Source organism: Pongo pygmaeus, chromosome 16 (assembly GCF_028885625.2).
Source record: "Pongo pygmaeus isolate AG05252 chromosome 16, NHGRI_mPonPyg2-v2.0_pri, whole genome shotgun sequence".
Taxonomy (NCBI): Eukaryota; Metazoa; Chordata; class Mammalia; order Primates; family Hominidae; genus Pongo; species Pongo pygmaeus.
Window position 1 is genome coordinate 51,088,610 of NC_072389.2, and position 20,669 is coordinate 51,109,278.

Sequence of the window (20,669 nt, forward strand, 5' to 3'; positions counted from 1 at the left end):
AAAATGATGATGAAGTTCTAGAACCTCAAATGCTGTGATCTTAGAATCTGAAACTCTACATTTTGAACAAAAAAACCACTGGAGGTATATCAGTATCTGAACATATGAGTTCAGCATTTTAGCCCCTGGCTCAGGAAAGACTTTAGACTGAGAATAGCTGGAGGAGGTGAATAGGACACTTGGGATATCTTGGAGTTTCTATGTGAGCCAAGAGTTTAGGGATATAGTCTGTACAGATATAACCCTTTCTGTAAAGTATCTACAAGTTAATGGATATGTTTAGATTTTTTTGACAGAAATTGAATTTATTTCCTGTCTATCAAACAAATTTTGTTTTGTTTTGAGATAGGGTTTCACTTTGTCACCCAGGCTGGAGGGCCTCTGCAACCTCTGCCTCCCAGGTTCAAGTGATTCTTGTGCCTCAGCCTCCTGAGTAGCTGGGACTACAGGCATGTGCCACCATGCCTGGCTACTTTTTGTATTTTTAGTAGAGATGGAATTTCACCATGTTGGCCAGGCTGGCCTCGAACTTCTGACCTCAAGTGATCTGCCCACCTCAGCTTCCCAAAGTGCTGAGATCATAGGGATGAACCACTGTGCCCGGCCCCAAACAAATTTTTTCATGACTTTATACTCTCACATGTAGTTAGACCCAAACCTATATCTTTGACCAGCAAGAGAAGGCAAGACAAAGGGAGGCAATGGAGGAAGGTAAGAAACATCATTTGCAATAATTCTCAAATGTGTCCCTTCCTTTACATTTCCTTTATCATCATGCCATTTCGGGATCTTATGTTATACCCACTGTGGCTTTATAATGATAATAATAATGATAATTTAGATGATAATGTCATATACTAAGTGCTTTGCACATATTAACTCATTTAATCCTCACAACCAATCTATAAAGTAGGAAATATTACTATACCTACTTTGCAGTTGTGGCAATGGGCTTGGAGTAGCTGAGCAGTTGGTCCAGGTTCACACAGTGAATGCCAGAGCAGGAATTCCGCATCAGGCAGTTTGGTTCCAGAGTCCAAGTCCATAATCACTAATGCTTTGTGGTCTTCTAACTGAATGTCTTGCCTTTTGCTAGCCTTAGATTGCTGTCAGATTTAATGTTCTTAAAATACTACTTTGAACATTTTATTCCTGTGCTCAAAAGCCTTCTTGGCTTCTTCCCAGAGTAAAGTCCAAATTTCTCAGCTGGGCAGGACACTATCTGGTTCCAGACTAGCTTGCCAGCACCACCTCCTTCCTCTATTCCTCCCAAGGACCTTCCATTCCTGGCAGGCTAATGTGCTCACTGCCTGGATGATCACTCCCCCTCTACTCTGTCCTGAGATTACCAGGTGCTTTTCCTATTTTTCTGTGCTTATTTTGTATGCCACTTTTTCTGCCAAGTATTTTCTCTCCCCATCTCCTCCTTCTCAGCCATTCAACTCAGCACCAGATTTGCTATTGGGCAGAGTGACCAGGATGTGAAGAGATTCTAAGCCACGACCGAAGACATGGGAATGCATAGCCTGGAGGACCAAAGACTCATAGGGATAAAATTAGCCCTCTTTAATTAATAGGCTGCCATGTGGAAGAAGTTTAGAGTAGTTTTATTCAGTCTGAATATGAGACAGCTAAGACGAGGGGATAGAAGTAAATGGAAGACAGGAAGTCCTTTCATCTTTGCGGAGTTCTGATTTTACATTTAAGATCACCAAGGAATAGGTTGTCTTTACAGCAAGCTATATTCTGTGACCCACTGCTAGTCCGCAAAGATCTTCCTGCTGGGTCAAAAACAAATGCAAAATTCAGGTCTTTCTTCACAGGTCATCCATCCAGATGATTCAATTCCATTGACTTTTATCTTTGTCACTAACAGAAGGTGTCTGAATTAAGTTATTATATTTCAGTATTCATAAACTAAAGTGTGTGCACTAATCAGCTTACTGAGGAATAGTAATTTAACAAATGGTACTCAGTAATTGACAGCATGGCAAAACTCCTATTGTGCATACTTATAGGTAGAAATTAGGAAATTCACAGGAAGTCCCAGACACACTGCTTCATGATTAATTGTTGCCTTTGTTTTTAAACTGATAACTTGATAATATTTGTGATACATTTATAACAAAGTTTAATTAAAAATTATTGGTTTAGCATCATTATTATCTAGTTAATTGCATGGATTGTTGCATTCATACTATATAGTATACAGTGGGATATATTTGCTTAAACAGCATTTCGCACCTATAATTTTCCAGTAACAAGAATTTAAAATCATATATTTAGCTCAAATATGTTATTCTTACCTCTACAGACATAATTCTTTCTCTAAGTATATAAACTCCAACTCTCTCTCTAACCCCTCCAAATTGCTTTGCTTACTCAGTGGTTTCATTATTATTATCATCACCAAGTACCACGCTGTCCTCAGAAGAGGAAGGTGGGCTCTGAAGTCTTTTGTGTCTCCCATAAGTGCCACTGACAAAAATGACTATTTGATAGCATTTTTTTTTGTAGTGAGGACTCAAAAACCAGATAGATGATTTCATGAAATGGGCTTTGTGTGTGCTATTTAGTTATTTTATGCTTTTCAGACTTCTGCAGTGAAACCTGATGATCACTTGCTCTCCTGAGCTCATAGCTCTGATAGACGTTATCATTCTGAAAAATGTAGAAATCATTTTTTCAGCATTTCTCCAGTCTTTCTTTTCATTCATGCTACAACATGATTAGAAAGTGCACTGGGCAGGGTTTTTGGCAACTAGCATGCTATGAAGGGCTTCCCTTGGATCCAAAGCACTGGAAATGTAGGTTCACAAAAGAAGAAAAGGGAGATGTGTACCTTATTCCACAAAAATCATTGTAATTTCTGTTGTTATTAACAATTATCTTTTACAAATAGGTCTTTAAGATCAGCTAGTGCTGTGACAGAGTAGTTCCAAAAAGGAATAATCATTTATGCAGATAGCAGCAAGGTATTCCAACAGGGCTTCATTTCATACTATTATAGGCTTTCCCTAAAAGAAACAGTAATCTTTGTGATGAACATGGGGAAATATTTCTTCAATACAAATCCAATTTATTTTGGCTGGCTGATTGGTGCTTGCAGCCAGATCATTGAACATGATATTAATTATTCATTAAGATACTTGGAAGAACAGAATTTGCATTCTCATGAGGTCAAAATTGATGAAGTTTTCATTTGTGCTATAGGAATAGCTTATGACTCAATGCTAAGACTCAATACAATCTTAATAAAAATGTTGAAAAAGGCACCAATAATTTGAACTTTCTCATATCTACAGAACATTTGTTTTATTGGACCCTCATGTCCTATTAAAAGTGTGTTGAAATATTCTTTTTACATCTAATCGTATAGATATGGCTTTGAAAAAATCTCAAGAACATTTCAAATAAAAGGTCATAATCACTATAATGGAGCTTAAAAACTTGCGATTTAGAGAGCGAAGCTGCAACTTGTATCTTTATAAGAGACATTTACTGTAGCACATGTTTCAGCATTTTGGTTCTCATATAAGGAAATATTGGGACTGTAACCATCTTTAGTAGAGAGGCAAGTAGTATTCTCATAGCTAAGTAATATTGAACACAAAAAAGACTTGCCTTAAATCAGAAATATAGTAGGAGATACAGCATCAAGCCAGGCCCTGTTGGTCTCATAAAACAGACTTGGTCTGAGATTCTGGCTTGTATCTCTAAACACGAATAGATCCATGGAGGGCAAGCCACCACTATTACATTTACTTTCTCCCAGGCATGTGTGAAATGTGGTTCCAGCACCTGAGTGGAGGGCAGTAAGCAGGTGTGTCTGACATCCTGGTACTTCCCTCAGGAGGGCAGCAGTGCCAAGTGAGGTTTTCTGTATCATGCTCTGAAGTCCATAAAGAAATTTCAGTTCCACATGAAGAGATGGTTTCTGTACATCACAGTCTTCACATGTACTAGTTAGAGGGGGACCAAGTAAAACAATGTACTTCTGTACCTATTTTTCTAATGCTTCATCAATAGATCACTAAAATGCACTATAAAAAGAGAAATTTCAGTTCCAAAGGCTGCACATGTTTTGGAATGAGAGAATTCTAGGAGAAAGTGTATGTGTGTGGGGAGGTGTGTGGGTTAGAATGCCCTGGTCGTAAGTCATAGAAAACCTGGATTCCTGCTGACTTAAACAATAAGGAGACAGCTCACATTCTTGGGAGCCCAGAGGCAGAGCAGGCTCCAGACATGGTGATCAGAGGCTCAATGATGGTACTAAGGGCCCTGGTTCTATCTCTGCTCTGCCTCCTTCTAGGACTGTTCCCCATATGGTTGCAAAATGATCACCAATGGTGATCAGGGTACATGTGTCCTTATTCAAAACCAGCAGGAAAAAGAGCTTTGGTATGATTGGCCCATCTAGGTCATGTGCCCATGCCAGAGACAGCAGTTACTGTTGGGAAACTGCCGTGTCCCAATTGGCTTACATTTATCAGGATTTTAGGGAATGCAGTGAATGCCTAGACAGAACCTAAGGTTCTATTAAGAAGGATAAAAAGGAAGGATGGATGCTGAGTAAGAAACCAAAGTGTCTTCTACTAAAAAAGAGGAATGCTCTTCTCTACTCATGGAAAGCCTGTATAAGGGGAACCATTCATTCACATTCTTGCCCCAGTAGCTTGCTTTCCCATCTCCATCCGTCCATTCTCTCTCTCAATCATTAATAAATTCTTGTAGTGTAGACTTGTGTTGCTATGATGGCTTGATATTTCGCAAACCTCTTCAGGGGATATTTATCTCCTTTAAGTTACAGGTAATGGAGGAAACACATTTGACACATGGTGCCCAGTGTTTGTCCAGAAAAGTTGTGCTAATACGTGCTTGTACCAACTCCATGTGAGTTTCCAATTTCCATTCTTTAAATGTCATCAAATTAGAAAATAGATGGAGAAATAATGTTTTCTTATTTTAAAAATTATATTTTTGGGGCTTATCAAATTAATTTTACTAATTTTAGATTTTAGGACACCTTATTTTACATTTTCTTTAAAATTATATTCCATTTATTTTAGTCAGTTGAGATTTTATATTTTTATTTGTCTTCTATATAGCTACTCTTTGTGATTACTTGAGCCCTTTGCCTGCTTATCAATTGGATAAGATTATTTTTTCATTGACTAATTGCATTAATGGTCCAAATTTTTCACCTCTTCCTATATTCATTCAACATTTTGTCCAGTGGCTTTCAATTTCCTTCCATAAAAGCAGAGTCAACATCCCACTTCACATGACTTGCTTTGATCCATAAAATAAGGTGGAAGTGATTTTGTGCCACTTTTGAGCCTAACCGTTTAACAACCTTTCATATTTCCACTTTTCCTCTTGTACATCTGCCATCATTGAGAGTATATGCCAGGCTTGCTGGAAAATGAGAGACATGGGAAGGAATGGAGGCCATTTTAATCAACTGATCTTAGCTGATTCTCAGATATGGGAGTGAACTCAGTCAAGAACCATAGAGCCACCTTGCTGACCCCTAGCTGACTCTAGACTGTGAGCAATAAATGGTCATTGCTGTAGTCCTCTGAGGTTTGGGTTGCTTGTTAGGCAGCATTGGTATTAATAGATAACTGATGCAACTATTATCCTCTTTTGTCCATTAGTTACAAATATGTTCAGATCTTGACTTATAATTTTGTTCATGATGTTTTGACTTGTAGAAGTTTAAGAGGTTTATATTACCAAATCTGCTTTTCCCCTTTGTGATTTCTTCCATTGTTTTAGCGTATAGAAAATCCTTCTTCACTGAGAAATCAAATAAATATGAATATATATTTATGTTTTGGTTTCAGTTTTACACCTAAATTTTCCATACATCTTGGTTATTTGGTTATAGTCTGATCTGAGGATCTAGAATTTTTGTTTTCAAAAACGAATTTTCCAACAACTATTGAAATAATTGCTTCATAATTTGATTAATAAAATCACCTCCACATGTTTGGTTCTTAGATGTATATCAATATTTACTTCTAAAAAATAGTATTATAATATTTTAGGCATTATAATTTTTAATACATTCTAATATTTGTAAAGGTTGGACATCCTCCATTTATGGAAATACTAAAAACAAAGTTGAACAAAAGAACGTATTTATAGATAAACTTTAGAACCATTTGGCACAACTGCTCCATCTCCTAATACTGTTGCAATTTTGATGGACATTGTATTAAGCCTATAAATTAATTTAGAAAGACCTGTTATCTTTATAATAGTTAACTATTTCATTCATGAGCATGTCAAATTTTACCATTTAAGTCATTTTTGTATTTTAGCTTATTTTTATATGTTTTGCTTAGTTAAAATCTTTTTTCTTTAATTTTTCCACCTGTTCTTGATACCAGAATCCCCCTTATTTCTGGAGTGTCGGGAAGTTAGATTTTTCTTTTTGTATATCTATCACAAATCAAACTACATTTTTGGAATTATTAATTTGAATAGTTAGTTGGTTTTATGACTTAATTTCCAAGGGAACTCCTTTTTTCCTTTGAGTAAATAAGATGGGCAAAGATGGAAGCAAACCAGAGAAGCCAGCTCCCCTTCGTCCTGAGGAATGATGTTGGAGGAGAAGGTTGGAGTGGTGGAGGACTTCCATTTCAGACATCAGTTGGCAGAAAAGGCCTGCGTGGTGGTGGCAAAAGTAATGGGGCACCTGTTCTGTCAGTTGGTCATGTCATCTTCATCTCTGGGGACTCAGGACAGAGAATACTGTCCCCATAGCATTTTCTAGGAACCACAGCCTTGCACGTTCAGTAATGTGATTCCTAGTTTGCCCAGGACCATTCTGTTTTGTGCCTATTGTCCTGGCATAATTGCAATTGGTACCACCTTTCACTTTCAAAAGTGTTCCAGTCTGGTTGATAAATTATACATTCTCCCTATTTGTATTGCATTACGAAACAGTGACTGCAGTTACACTGACCACTGTACACTTAGACTTGGAACTGAGATGAGGAGAACAGGTGTCCTTAATGGAGCCTCTGTTGCCACAGGTAAAAGACTCAGGCTGCTAATTAGGAGTGGTAAGGGCCCCCTTTGTGAGCACAAGCCCCCTTCTCTTGTTTACAGAGTTGCATGTTTTGATGGAGATACAAGTGGCAGAGGAACATGCATTTTGTTAGCTTTTAGACCAGTCTCTGCACCCAATAGCAAAGCATTCTTCTCAGAGTTCTGGGCTATTTCATTTGTCTAACTGCAATAGAAACAATGTTTGGTGCATCTTGGAGCAGCAATGAGGTGAATCATTTCAAACTCAAGCAACAAGCAAGGTTTATACTGAGAAGGCAATGGGAGAGGGGACTTTGGAGAGTGACTGGGGGAAGCCCATACCATTTCTGTGTTATTGAAGGATCAGATGTCGGATGTCATTGCTTGATGATCTCACATGATGCTATCATCTCTCCCAAAGCCTTCTCCTCAAGAGATCAGAGACAGAAGTGCAGACTCATGGAAGCTTGGCTCATCAAGATGGTGTCGAATTAGGCTTGGCTGAACTCCCCCTCCTAAGCCACTGGCCCTTTGTTCTTTAGGCACGGGAACCATGAGATGGAGCATATTAGGCTCCTGTGATTTTTAGTTATATTATTTCTCTGAAAGAGCATTTCCTAAAGTGTATTCCATAGTGTGTTCCATCTGGTTCTAAGTGGGGGATAAAAACTGTACTAACAACAAAAAGGGGTACATTGGGCAACCGGGTCATTTTGTGTTAATCTGCATCTGTGGTCTTTCATTCAACTTGAGGTTCTTAGTGGAAGTCTCACAGGAGAGCCAGGGCGTGAATAGGGCTTTGAAGGGTTGCATTGAAGAGTCCAGAAAACACTTTTTAATGAACATGAGTAGGGTTTAGAGAGGTGAGAGGAATCACATTGTGGATATTTGAGTGATGTGATAAAGTGAACAGTTTTTTCCCCCTTGTGGGAGAAGAGAGGTGAGCAGCTAGAGGTGGGAAAAGGACTATTCTGGACACTGTGGCTGTACAGTAGTCTCCCCTTATCTGCAGCTTTACTTTCTGTGGTTTCAGTCACTTGTGGTCAACCTCGGTCTGAAAATATTGATGGAAAATTTCAGAAATTAACAGTTCATAAGTTTTTAATTGCATACTGTTCTGAGTAGCATGATGAAATCTCCTGCTTGGTCTTGAATCCTTCCTTTGTCCAGTCAGTGTATCTATGCTGTCTACACCACATGCCTTCTAGTCATTTAGAAGCAGTCTGGTTTATTGGGCTGTCATATTGTCACAGTGCTTGTGTTCAATTAGCCCTTACTTTACTTAATAATGACTCTAAAGCACAAGAGTAGTGATGCTGGTAATTCAGACATGACAAAGAAAAACTGTAAAAAGTGCTTCCTTTCAGTGAAAAGGTGAAAGTTCTCAACTTAATAAGGAAAGAAAAACATCATATGCTGAGGTTGCTAAGACCTATGGTAAGAACAAATCTATCCGTGAAATTGTGAAGAAGGAAAAAGAAATTCATGCAGTCTGTCATATCTTAAACTGCAAAAATTATGGCCACAGTGCATGATAAGTGCTTAAGATGGAAAAGGAACTGCATTTATTGGTGGAAGACATGAACAGAAACATGCTCTGATGGAAAGCAATCAGGGTTGGTACTACCTGCATTTCAGGCATCCACTGAGGGTCTTGGAACATATTCCTCGAAGATAAGCAGGGACTACCATGGTTAGTGTATGTATGATACAAAAGCCTGAGGTAGGGTGGCAGCAATGGGGATACAAGGGAGAAAATGGATGCAAGAAAAGCAAAGAGATATGCCAGACATCCCACAGAATAGCCACATTGGGGTGCCAACAATCAGCAGCAGCCATGGTGTGTTCACAGCAGCTAATATCTGAGACCATACACGTGCCATGCCCTGTGCTGAGTGAGCACAGTCCGTAGATTAGCCCATTTTATCTCCCCAAGGGCACTAGGAGGTAAAGTTTACATTTTACGGATGTGAGATTTGTAGAGGTGAGGTTGTTTAAAAAACCCATAAATAATAAGTGGTGGATCTCACTTTGAATCTCAGCAGAGCCCCAGAGAAACTGTGGGATCAGAAGTGAGATTCCTGCTGCCTGGAGAGACTTCACAGAGAAGATCATGACAAGAAGGAGCAGGTGGCTGCCTCCCTTCTGAATCTTATAGGTCCTAAGGCAACTGATAATGGCACTGAGGGTGGCTGGTGGGTGGATATGAGAAAATTAGTGGGTTTGGTTGATCAGGAAGGCAGCCTGAATGTGACAAGGAGAAGGTCACCAACCTGATGCTTTAGGGGCTTTGACTAGCTCCTGTGCCTATAGTATTACTTTCAAAGAAAACAAGTGATTAAATCGCTTTCCTCCATCATTTGAAATGAATGTCAAAATCCTATTAAAAATCTGAGGATGACTGAAGACTCTGCACTTGGGAGGAAAAACAGTTTCTAGCTTTTGTAAAATAACTATTGAACATGTCAAGTATTTACTTTCCATTGCAGTTATAACAGTACTTCAATATCTCCCACGGTTGGTTTGGACGGGGGAGGGAGAAGCATTTGTATAATTTTAAAAAAATTATGATGCCAAATATTCTTCTCAACAATTTTGAGTCTGTTTCTGAGCCGGTCTATAGAGGCTGTTAAAATGTGAGATTACAGCAGAAAACCAATTTCAATATAAGCCTATGGAGATTCCATTCCAATATAAAAATGAAATGTTGCCAATGTATGTTATACACTACATCCAGAAATAGACAGAAAGCAATATAAAATGCCTCATGCCTATATAATATTTTGGTTCAGACATTCATCTATTGATTCAGCAGCATTCTCTAAAAGGAAGCTGACACAGTGTCCTTACCCCAAATTGTAGTTGTTATACCACAGATGATGTTTTATTTAAATGGATTATGCTTTAAGTCACCTAGGTAAATTTCAAAGGAACTGAATTCAAAGTATGGGGCCATAACTAGACAACTCAGGGACATTAACTGAGAAATTCAGATAATCAGAATGTTTAGTACACTAGTGATTCTCAATCCTGACTGTATATTAGAATCACCTGGGAAGCATTAAGAGCTACCTATGTTCAGTTTCCACTCCTGGAAAGTCCAGTTTAATCTGTGTGCTAGTGGTTCAAAGGCATCAGTATTCTAATGTGCAATGATAATTTACATAAACCCAAATAGCTGGATTCAGCAGGGTCTGCTATGTATGCCATCCAAAAAATTGAAGAAGGGGTTCTGCCAACCACAAGCAGGAATTGCATGCAAATGGGTACAGTAATTTATGCCAGTTTCCCTCTTACCCCAGCTGCTATATTATTTTGGAAGTTTGATGAAAGAAATCTTGAGGAATGATGGGGTAGAGGTAGGAGCATTTAAGGTGTACCTAGGGCAGCTTGGATTTCTGGCTGCTGGCACACTGATTTAAATTATTACTGAGACAGACACTTAGTAGTCAAACTAAATCCATTACCTAACTCTAATTGGATAAGAGCACTTTGGATCTCTTCAGTTATTCACCCCATCTTTAGGTTTAAATGGAAATTTTGATTGATCAGACTTTAAGTCAATCAAGTTGTGACATTCCCCTGGGAACTGCAGTTGGTCCAGGAGTGGGCATAAGATCTAAGTTTGCCAAATTGGAAGGTACTTGTATTACATCCATAACCAGTATGAACAAGCAAACACACAACTGTCAGTAGCAATCAGTGCTATCTTAGAACCCTGAGGGGATTCAGACTTAGGAGGAAGTTATACCTAGGAAGGGAAGAACCTGGGTCTTTGATAATGTCACTGAGTGCTAACCATGGGTACCTGGAACTATTCTGTCTTTGCACATGTTGAATAACACAGTTCCTTCTTCTGTAAGTTTATTTGATTAAGCGATTTAAGTTATTTGCAGATTCAATCATCCTAACTGATAGAATTCTAGGGAATAATGATATCTACCAGCAAATGGCCTCTATGGTTGGAGTGTACATGAGAAGTTGAGGAGAGAAAGGAGGAGATAAACAGCAGGAGTGAAAATGGGGTTTTCAGACAGAAAATTATTTCAAGGAAGAAAATAATAAGAGTTAAGGTTCTCGTTCTCTGGGGTGCTTTTGCAATTAAAGTTTGCGCAGGGTCTTTTTATTTTTTAGAATCTTAAGTGAATTTTTTGTTTGTGCTATTGCTTATGTTAAACAAGAGGACAGTATCTGCTATTAGTAAATAAGAAGCAGTCAAGAAAATCTTTCCACCTCTTACTCTTATGAAACATAACCATTTTAAATTCATTAGAGAAGGATTGAAAGACAATCATGATTCAAGTGTTTTATTATTTAACTAAACTTTAGAAAGTCCAAATGGCTACATGTAGAACATCACATACTACTGAATGTAAAAATTGTATGTACACTGTTTTATAGTGTATAATGATGAGTATTACCTATTATTGGTTTTATAAAAACAATTAACTGTAATAGAGTTGTTTTTATGTGGAAAAAAGAAAACCCCTTATATAGTAGGCTTGTAAAGCTCATGTTACTCTTCTCAAATACTGAATAATGATGTTTTCATGTTGTATTTTAAAAATGATTTATAGTAAATGAATTATCTCAGATGGGTGGAAAAAAGAGAGCATTCAAGCTGGAGTTAGAAATCCCATTCTGGCACTAACTCAAAGATCTTAGCCCAAGGGAAGTCTCTCAGAGCTGTTTTCTCCTTTGGTAAAGTTAGGGGTTTGAACATGATCTCTAATGTTTTTTGAGCACAAACTGTATGAGCTAGGTGTATGTCTAAGAATTTTATTCATTGAGTTATACTTGCTACTCACTCAGTGCTTTTCGATTAAACATTATTTTCCAACACATTTACTACATCTCCTATTTGTAACCCAGAAATTTGAAACTTTTGTACATAATTAGTCTCAAGTGAAATTTCAATACATCTTTGTTAGCATTTTCATTTGGGATTGTCAATTTGGAGACGGGGGCCAATCTAACCACTGGTTTCTATTTCCATCTTTATGTCTTAGGCCTGGTTTCTTCTCACAATGGCCTTCTGTCTGGATACTGCCTCTTAAAATGGCATTAGCCAGTACCAGATTGATAGGTAGACCAGATTGTACATGCTCACATCTGGCTCTGCACAAAATCTCATGAAATGAGTAATATACTCAGAAAACATTATCTACAGGGGAAGGGTGGAGACTCAGGTGAAGCACTAGGAGTTTTGCTCACTTTCAGCTCTAGAATTGTGAATGTAATGGGCAAAGTCTATCCAGGTATATTACCATCCCTAAGGAGATCTATTAACTTGGGGCTTTATAAAGACATTTGTCACTTTCAGCAAATCTTTTGAGCTTATACTCTGAAATAAAAATGATATATAATTTACTATATGTACACATATACAGAACAAAATTTGAAGGTATATTATATGTCTTGATGTCATCTTCAAATTTCTGAAGACTGAAGTTCCATAGCCCACATGGTAAGAGCAATCCTCTCACAACTCATCTGGTCTGTATCTTTTTCTGTGTCTCCCACATTGACCTCATCTTGAAGACTCAATAGCTACTTCCTTCCTCCCTCCCTTCCTCCCTTTCTTCTTGCCTCCCTTCCTTTCTCCTCTTCTCCTTCCCTTCCTCCTTCCAGAGATATATAAAATTGCTCTCTGTCAAGAAACAAACACAAATTATTAAAAAGAGTATAATAATTTACATACAAAAGAAGAGAAAAATAACTGTCTCCTAAGATATCTAACTTGGGTAAGATAAGACCTGACAAGAGATGACATTGTAATGAGTTTTGAAAAAAGCAAAGTAGGATATTTTTTCATCATGTTTCTCTAGAACACAAAAGGCATGATCTAGTGTGTATGGGGTAAAAACTGAAATAGTATAGGAGATTCACTATAATATACTTCCTTTAGTGCTATCTTCTACTTCATCCATAGCTATATGAAACTTTGCAGGATGGCCCTGGAAGGTCTGAAAGTATAATTGAAGTCTCTACCAGGGTACCTTGGGGAGGTGACTTGGTTTGTGGTTACATGTGATAACTTCACTTTAGCTCCAATGTAGATTGGAGATTATATGTCTTGATGTCATCTTCGATTTTCCGAAGACTGAGGTTCCATAGCCCATGTGGTAAGAGCAATCCACACAGATTCTACAGAACGCAGATTCTTCTGTAGAGCAGTTGGTGGCTCCTGCATTCACAACTCATTTACCTTTAAGTATATGATCTTCATGGTAGGGCTGCCCAGCTATTTAAATATTGACCAATACAGAGTGTAATTAGTGAGCAGATGCACAGATGGTGCTGGTATAAACACAATGGTTGACCCTGAAGTTAACTTACATCATTCTTCATTGCATTTTAATTTGCTTTGTGATTTACGGACAATTGATTTAATTAGAGTAGAAATCTGCTAGGCAATTTCCAGGTTGCTTGAGCTATGCATCCTGTAACATCATCTGACTATGTGTATTGTCTTGTTAGTTTTACGTTTTAAAGTGTTAACCAAAATAACAAACACGTAGAGGTTCTCTAAAAGAAAATATATTTATTTGTGAATAAAGCATTCCAATGGGAACGCACATGCCATAGTAAACCATATGCCTATACTGAAAGATAAGGGAAGACACAGGTTTTTAAAGGAACAAATGAGGTGGGTTGCATAATTGTCTTGAAATGATTATCCTTGGCTACAAAGACCAATAACAAGGGCCATGCTGGTCTGAGGTTGGACAGGCAGTTGCTGGCTGTTTTTTTTTTTTTTTTTTTGAGACGGAGTCTCACTGTCGCCCAGGCTAGAGTGCAGTGGCATGATCTCGGCTCACTGCAGGCTCCGCCCCCCAGGGTTCACGCCACTTTCCTGCCTCAGCCTCCCGAGTAGCTGGGACTACAGGCGCCCACCACCACGCCCAGCTAGTTTTTTGTATTTTTAGTAGAGACAGGGTTTCACCGTGTTAGCCAGGATGGTCTCGATCTCCTGACTTTGTGATCCGCCTGTCTTGGCCTCCCAAAGTGCTGGGATTACTGGCGTGAGCCACCGCGTCTGGCCTTGCTGGCAGATATTTTTGTAATGGCATTTTTTTGTGTGTAAAGTTGCAATGGCCTTTGTGCAAGGCTATAGTTTTTTTGCAGTCCTTCCTGACAGTTTTTATCAGGCATACAAGCATGAGAACCTTCTCTTCATGGCCTTCCGCAGCTCTATTTGCCAGGATTATTGTAACATTGGACTCCATTTTGATTCTCACAACTTTCACATTTCCCCCTTTTGATCAAGATCTTTCTCCGAAAGTATCACTGATCAATCATTCTGTATTTAGGTTTTGATGTTTCTTGATGCCAGGATGGACCTGTCTAGTTGCTGGTCTTGTCCTACATTGAGGGGAGTGCTTGGCAACTAAAAGCCAGTGTCAAAAGTTTTTAGCCACATTTAGGCAACAAGGGAGTCTTGAAGAGAATGGCTGTCAGACTAAGGCTACCTGGAGTCCATTATTAAATTCAATTTTGTCTGTTTTATAGTCTTTTGTTATCATCTCAAAGTGCTGGGGCAGCATTGTTTTGTTAGGACTTGTACTTCTGCCAAAAATTTAACAAGTAACAGATACAAAGTTTAAAAAGGGAAAATGCAAAGTAAAATTAATAGTTATATGACAATTCTAGTTTGCATAATGGTTTTGAGTCATGAATTTAGGCTTAAGGACAACCGACTGAATAAATCAAATCATGATAGGGAATTAGTTAAGACTTGTAACCATGTAGCCTGTCTTCTTCTTTTGTGTGTATGAGTCTCAACTTTTCCACAGCAATTTATCCAGGTACAGCATGTAGTACTAGCAATAGTACAGACATTTTCTTATTTAGCCAATCGATACTAAACTATGTCTTAGGTTTTGTGAAGTTACCAGCGGAAGCCATTGATTGTGAAACTTTAATTGTATCATTACCCTGCCAAGTGAAAAAGGTAGCATTAAGAAGGGTAAAAGTCTCATTATGACATGGAGTCTTACCCCAACATGTTGGGAGACTCTGTTTACCACATGAAAACATCTCCTGATTTGTAGTTTGAATGTCTCTGGTCATCGCATTGGGCTGTGTGGTGAACTTTTGTGTGCCCCATACAAGAGGCACAAGGCTTGTTCCTTAAAACTTGTCTAGTTTCAGTTTATAAGGCTGTAGGAACAGAAATTTTTTGTTTTCACTTGGAGAGTTGTAGCCAAATATTGGAGAAAATTAGAATTCAGGAACTAGTCCTGTCTACAGGTAGATAACAAGCACTTGAAAATAATGCATAGGGCTACAATCTAATAACAGGTGTATTATAGTTCATTTACTTTTTTTTTTTAGAAATCTAACTTTTTCTTTCCACATTGATTATATAAGAATCTCAGATTTAAAAACCTAGGAAGCCAAACCAAGATAGATTTTAGATTTTGCTCACAGTGATGAGGTTCTTGGGCCTGCCAGGAAGTGACAAATTTACTCACTCACTCTAAGGCCGGGAACTCTTGAAGCCAGGCATTTTATGCACGGTCTTAAATATGACACTTTAGTCAAAGCCTTGTTAATATGGCCAGTGTTTCCAATTATATCCTCCTCATAAAGAGACAGCATATTTTTAATTAAACTTATGTAGTAAAAATAAGAATACTCAAGAATAGTTTCTGAATTTTAGAAGACTCAAGTAGAGAGAAAAGCAAGTACTTTGACCTTCATTTATAAAAGTATACTTTGCCAAATTGTTGTAAATTATAGCTTATGAGAAAAAAGTTTTCTTAGATCTGGAAAACCAAACATTTAAATAAGGAATGAAAAATGTTTTAAATAAAAGCCATTAAAATATCTTTATCAAATACTTAATTTTATGTAATCAATTTTTTGCTTAATCTTGATTAGCAGTTTCATAAACCCATCAGTTTATTTATTAGAATTCTGGAAATTTATATTTAGTCCATTGATGTTAAAGTGATCAGAAATATGTCTGCAAGAGTACTTGTTAGAATGTTTTCCATAAAATACAATCTTGGACTATAGATGCTTTTAAAGAAGAATTCAAACAATAACTGTGAATAAAAAGACTTAGTCATGGTTAAAAATCTGATGAATTTTCCCAATTGACAAGGACATTTAGATGTTTCTAATACATATAGCATTTTAAGATAAAAACCAGAATCATGACTGACGGTGTCGCATCAGGACTATCAGACTTTTTATTTCTCACATAATCTTTAGAATAAATTAATAACATATCCATCCCAATACCATTTTACAAAAAACCAAAAATATGACTGATAATCTATTAAATGTTAATAAACATATATAATTTTTGGAACATTTATATCAATAACCTACCCATAAATGTAGTGGAAAGAAAATCTAGTATTATTATTTGACAATGTTTTCCACATAATTTATCAAATAAGCCAAATCATTTAATATCTCTGCAAGATGAGAGACACATTCTTTGATACTCTCAGGGGCACAACTAGAAAATCCCAAAGTTAATTTTAGGCCCCAAATACTTAATTTAGGATTTTGATACTGGGAAAACCTGCCAAAGATGTCCAGATGTTCAAAGCACTTGATCAAAACAGAATCACAGGTCACTGTAAATAAAAGCCATTTATTTAACCAGAGTGATATTAAAAAGACTTCAAAAGCAATACAGAAAGTTACATGGATATAAAAGTCTCAATTCTGCTAAAGCTCAGTTTCCGTAAGTTATAAAAAATAAAGACAACACAGGAAATTGTCTTGATGAAACATAAAGTCTTTTTTTTTTTAAATTTTAGGCCAGTTACCAGAAAGGAAAAGAAAAGCTTTGTACACCATGATTGCTTCTCTTTATGGTAAGCCCATTTAGATGTCCAACCCTATGCAAAGGGTACTTGAATTTAATCAGACACAGAAAGACTGTGTCTAGGGTTATGCATAGACACTATGTCATAGAGGAAAGTAAACAAGAAAACCAGACCTTGAGCAGGAGAATACATGGCTCTTAGTTAACAGCATGAAAAGTTTTCTCATTACATAGAACAATTCAGGTTTATCAAGAAAAGCCAAGAGTACATGATCAACTTATACTGGAAGAAAATACTGCACTTCTAGGCCTTTAATATAAACATTTTGGCATGAGGCTGTGATAGTAGAGTTGAAACCAGAGAGAAAGAGTTACAGGAGTTGATTAAAAGGCAGAAGGAGAAAGTTATCACCCAGCCAAGTAAAAAGATATATCTTTGTAAGGGGATGGAGGAAGAGAGCTGAATTTTCAACATGAAATAAGGGAAATTAAAAATATCTCAGGAAGAAATGTGGCAGAAATAAAAACTGCCTGTAGTTTAGAAGATGGCTGTCAAAGAAAGAGGTTTCAGAATTAAACATCAAAACTTCTTGCAATTTTATTAAAAGCAAATCAATACTTTAAGCAAACCTCATTGTTCTAGCATTGGGGATCTTTTTGTAAGTGTTGTATTAATGTCCTTTTAACATCAAAGTTAATCTTCAGAAAGAAAGACGTAAATAATTATCTTTTAATTATAACCAACTGAATCACAAACACAATTCCTTTCATAAATTTCATTTTCACATACCCTATCACAACTTACTCAGGACTTTCTGCTTTATCCTTTACTTTCTCTTTCTTAAGTACCCAGTCATTTTACTTTAGGACACAAATGTACAACATGAGGTTCTTTGTCATACACAAGTATACTCTCTTTTTTTAAACCTTCCTTACCAAAAATACATCATTATAGTCATAACTTTCTTCACATCTCTCTGTCCTGCTTGCTGCTTTATTTCTAGTCTGTGCCTTTTAAAACGACCTTTAAATAATTTCTGAATTAGACAAAATTATTACTTTTTTGAAAAAGAACACATCTTTATGCCATTCTTGAAGTTTTTTCTCATCCAAAACACATATTTAGAAATGACTCACACATTTAATGAATATCTATTTAATTTAACATAATATAACATATCTTTAAAGTTTCATATTACATGACGAGTTCATTTATAGATATTTATACTATTTACATTCTCCTAATTTATTTATTTTTAGCAGTTTACCTAGATTGTTTGTGAGAACTAAGAGGTTAGGCAAAGTTAGTCACCATTTCAAGTTACTTCCCTATTAACAATTTTTATATCATGTGAATATCGGATGTTCACCTAAGTAAGAACCTTAAAGTTAAAAATATGGGTATCTTGCTGCTAACTCAGGAGATACAACTGTTTTAATTAAACCAACAATATTAAATTAGTTTTACCCATAAAAATTACATAAACAAAGATAATTCTGTTTTAGACTGGGTTTATAGTTTTATAACCTTTGAATCAAAGTTTGGCAGCTTAAAACATCTAGCAGAGACACATATAAAACTTACTGATCAGTAAACCCAGGCAAAAAAGTATGCTGACAATTTTGAAGAGATTTCTATTTGTATTTTACCAATAATTTAAAAACCAGCTTATTATTAAAGATTTTCTTAAGTCATGTGAACTAAAAAGCCTTTGAGTTGATTACTATATATCTTATATTTTATGTGAGTGCTCATTTGTCTAAATAGAATTCCTTAAGGGATTTCTGTATGACTACACCAGTTTTTATCATGTAGACACAATATATGACATATGGGTAAATACATATAAACACACACGCACACACACACACACATATATGTGGAGAGAGTCACACACACAAAGATTTTATAGCTTTCATTTTAGAGTTTTAGTAATGAGATGGTAATTATAAACTCATCAGTTTATAAAAGACAATTGGATCCAAATTATATTTCTGACAAAATTTATGCCCATTCACACGGCTAGAATTTATTTGCTCTGATCGGGACTCTAATGAAGGCTATGAACCAAAATTTTGGGTAAAGCAGTTTCCATGTTAGTTTGATTTTTAAAAATCTCTTTTACTCTTTCCCTACCCCTCCTTTTTTTTTCAAATGAGCTTACGGTTACATTTCAAATTGTTTACATTTTAGTTAGGACTGGCTGAATTGTACAACAAAAACAATATTTTCAAGTAGCCTTGAACTGGTAACAAATATATCTTTTGTTTGCTGGTCTGGCTTGATTAATTAGCAAATGTGGGAGGGGAAAATTTTTAGTAGTTTTTTTCCTGGCTTTTTCTTTTTGGCCTCTGTATTGTGGAAAAAGCAAAATTTTTATGCTGGATAGAGATACCTTATATTATAGCTCTGAGCCCAAGATTTTGATCTGTTTGATCTGAGAGCCTGACTTTTGTAAACGTTTATCTACTTATTTTTCTTTTTAGATTATTAAATTTTAAATTACCTGTTTTGTCATCAAACACAACTGTTAGTCAGTTAAACCTAAATTTGTATTTCTAAAAGGTATCTAGGTTGTTGGTTACCATAGAGCTGTTGTAATTTGTAAAGCCATTAATGTGAAAGGCCTTTAAGATTTCTTTTTTTAAAATCTTGGCCGAAATGCCATAAGCAGTGAGTTTTATCTCAACACCAGTTGAAGAGTCAGCAGATTCAAAGTGGGCAGAAAAAAATAGATGAGAATTTAGAAAACTCTACATGTTAACTCCATAATTGCAGGCTTTTAGTATAATGACCATTTGAGCTCTGAATTTTCTTTGATGTAGTTTTGCCCATTGGTTTAAAAATGGGCACAAGAACAGACCATAATATGTACCTGACAGGAGTTGTGGAAAACCTGGCATGCCTTAGTGTTTGAGAATCCCATTCCATTTCTTATTAATCTCTCAAAAGCAAGGAAAATCTCATAAGTCCTTTCAGAGAATGTCAGGGTTTGGACTGACATTCTAGATGGTGGCAGTCACCCTAAGTGGCTTTTAATTAGCCATCCTGCACTCAGCATTTAGAATGTTTATTTTTGCTCCTGGGATATTTTCAGAAATAAGCAAGGGAAAAGAGCCAAACCAAATCAAAAGAAACCAAGATGAGAGTGTTTGGAAAGTTTTAACCCACGTATGCAGATTGAACCAATTATTAAACTAGGTGTGCAAACCAGATAAGAGATGACCCACAGACAGAATGTAAATTTTGTAGAAACCAAGATTACTCTATCCCCTAAGTCACTTGTCTTTATTCCAGAAAGGACAAAAAGCTTTTTATTATCCCGGAAGGGATGCATGGTCATTTATTAAGGTGCCCTTATCCAAACCAGATCTGAAATAATATAAAAAAATCCTCTACCAAAAAGAGGGAGGGTCAATCAGACTGAAGACTCAGCAGAGCAGAAAAGGCTAGTCATGGAAGCAGGGAGGTCAAAAGGCTCAAGTCAGTACTGGGCATTGCTTCCAAGAATCACCGATTCCTTTCAATGGTGATATTTTTCAGGTCCCATTTCTGATACCATGTACATCAACCTAAACAACGAACAGAGAGAGGCTCTCTAAAATAAAAGATATTCATTAGGAAATAAAGAATTGCAATGGAAATACACATGCCATGGTAAACTATGTGCATATTCAGAAAGGTATATGGAGATAAAGGCATTTAAAGGAAAAACTCAAGAGGATTGGATAACTGTTTTGAAATAATTATCCTTGGCTACAAAGATCCATAACAAGGATGACACCCGTCTGCAGATGTCTTTGCAGAAGCATTTTTTATGTAAGGCTGTGATGGCAG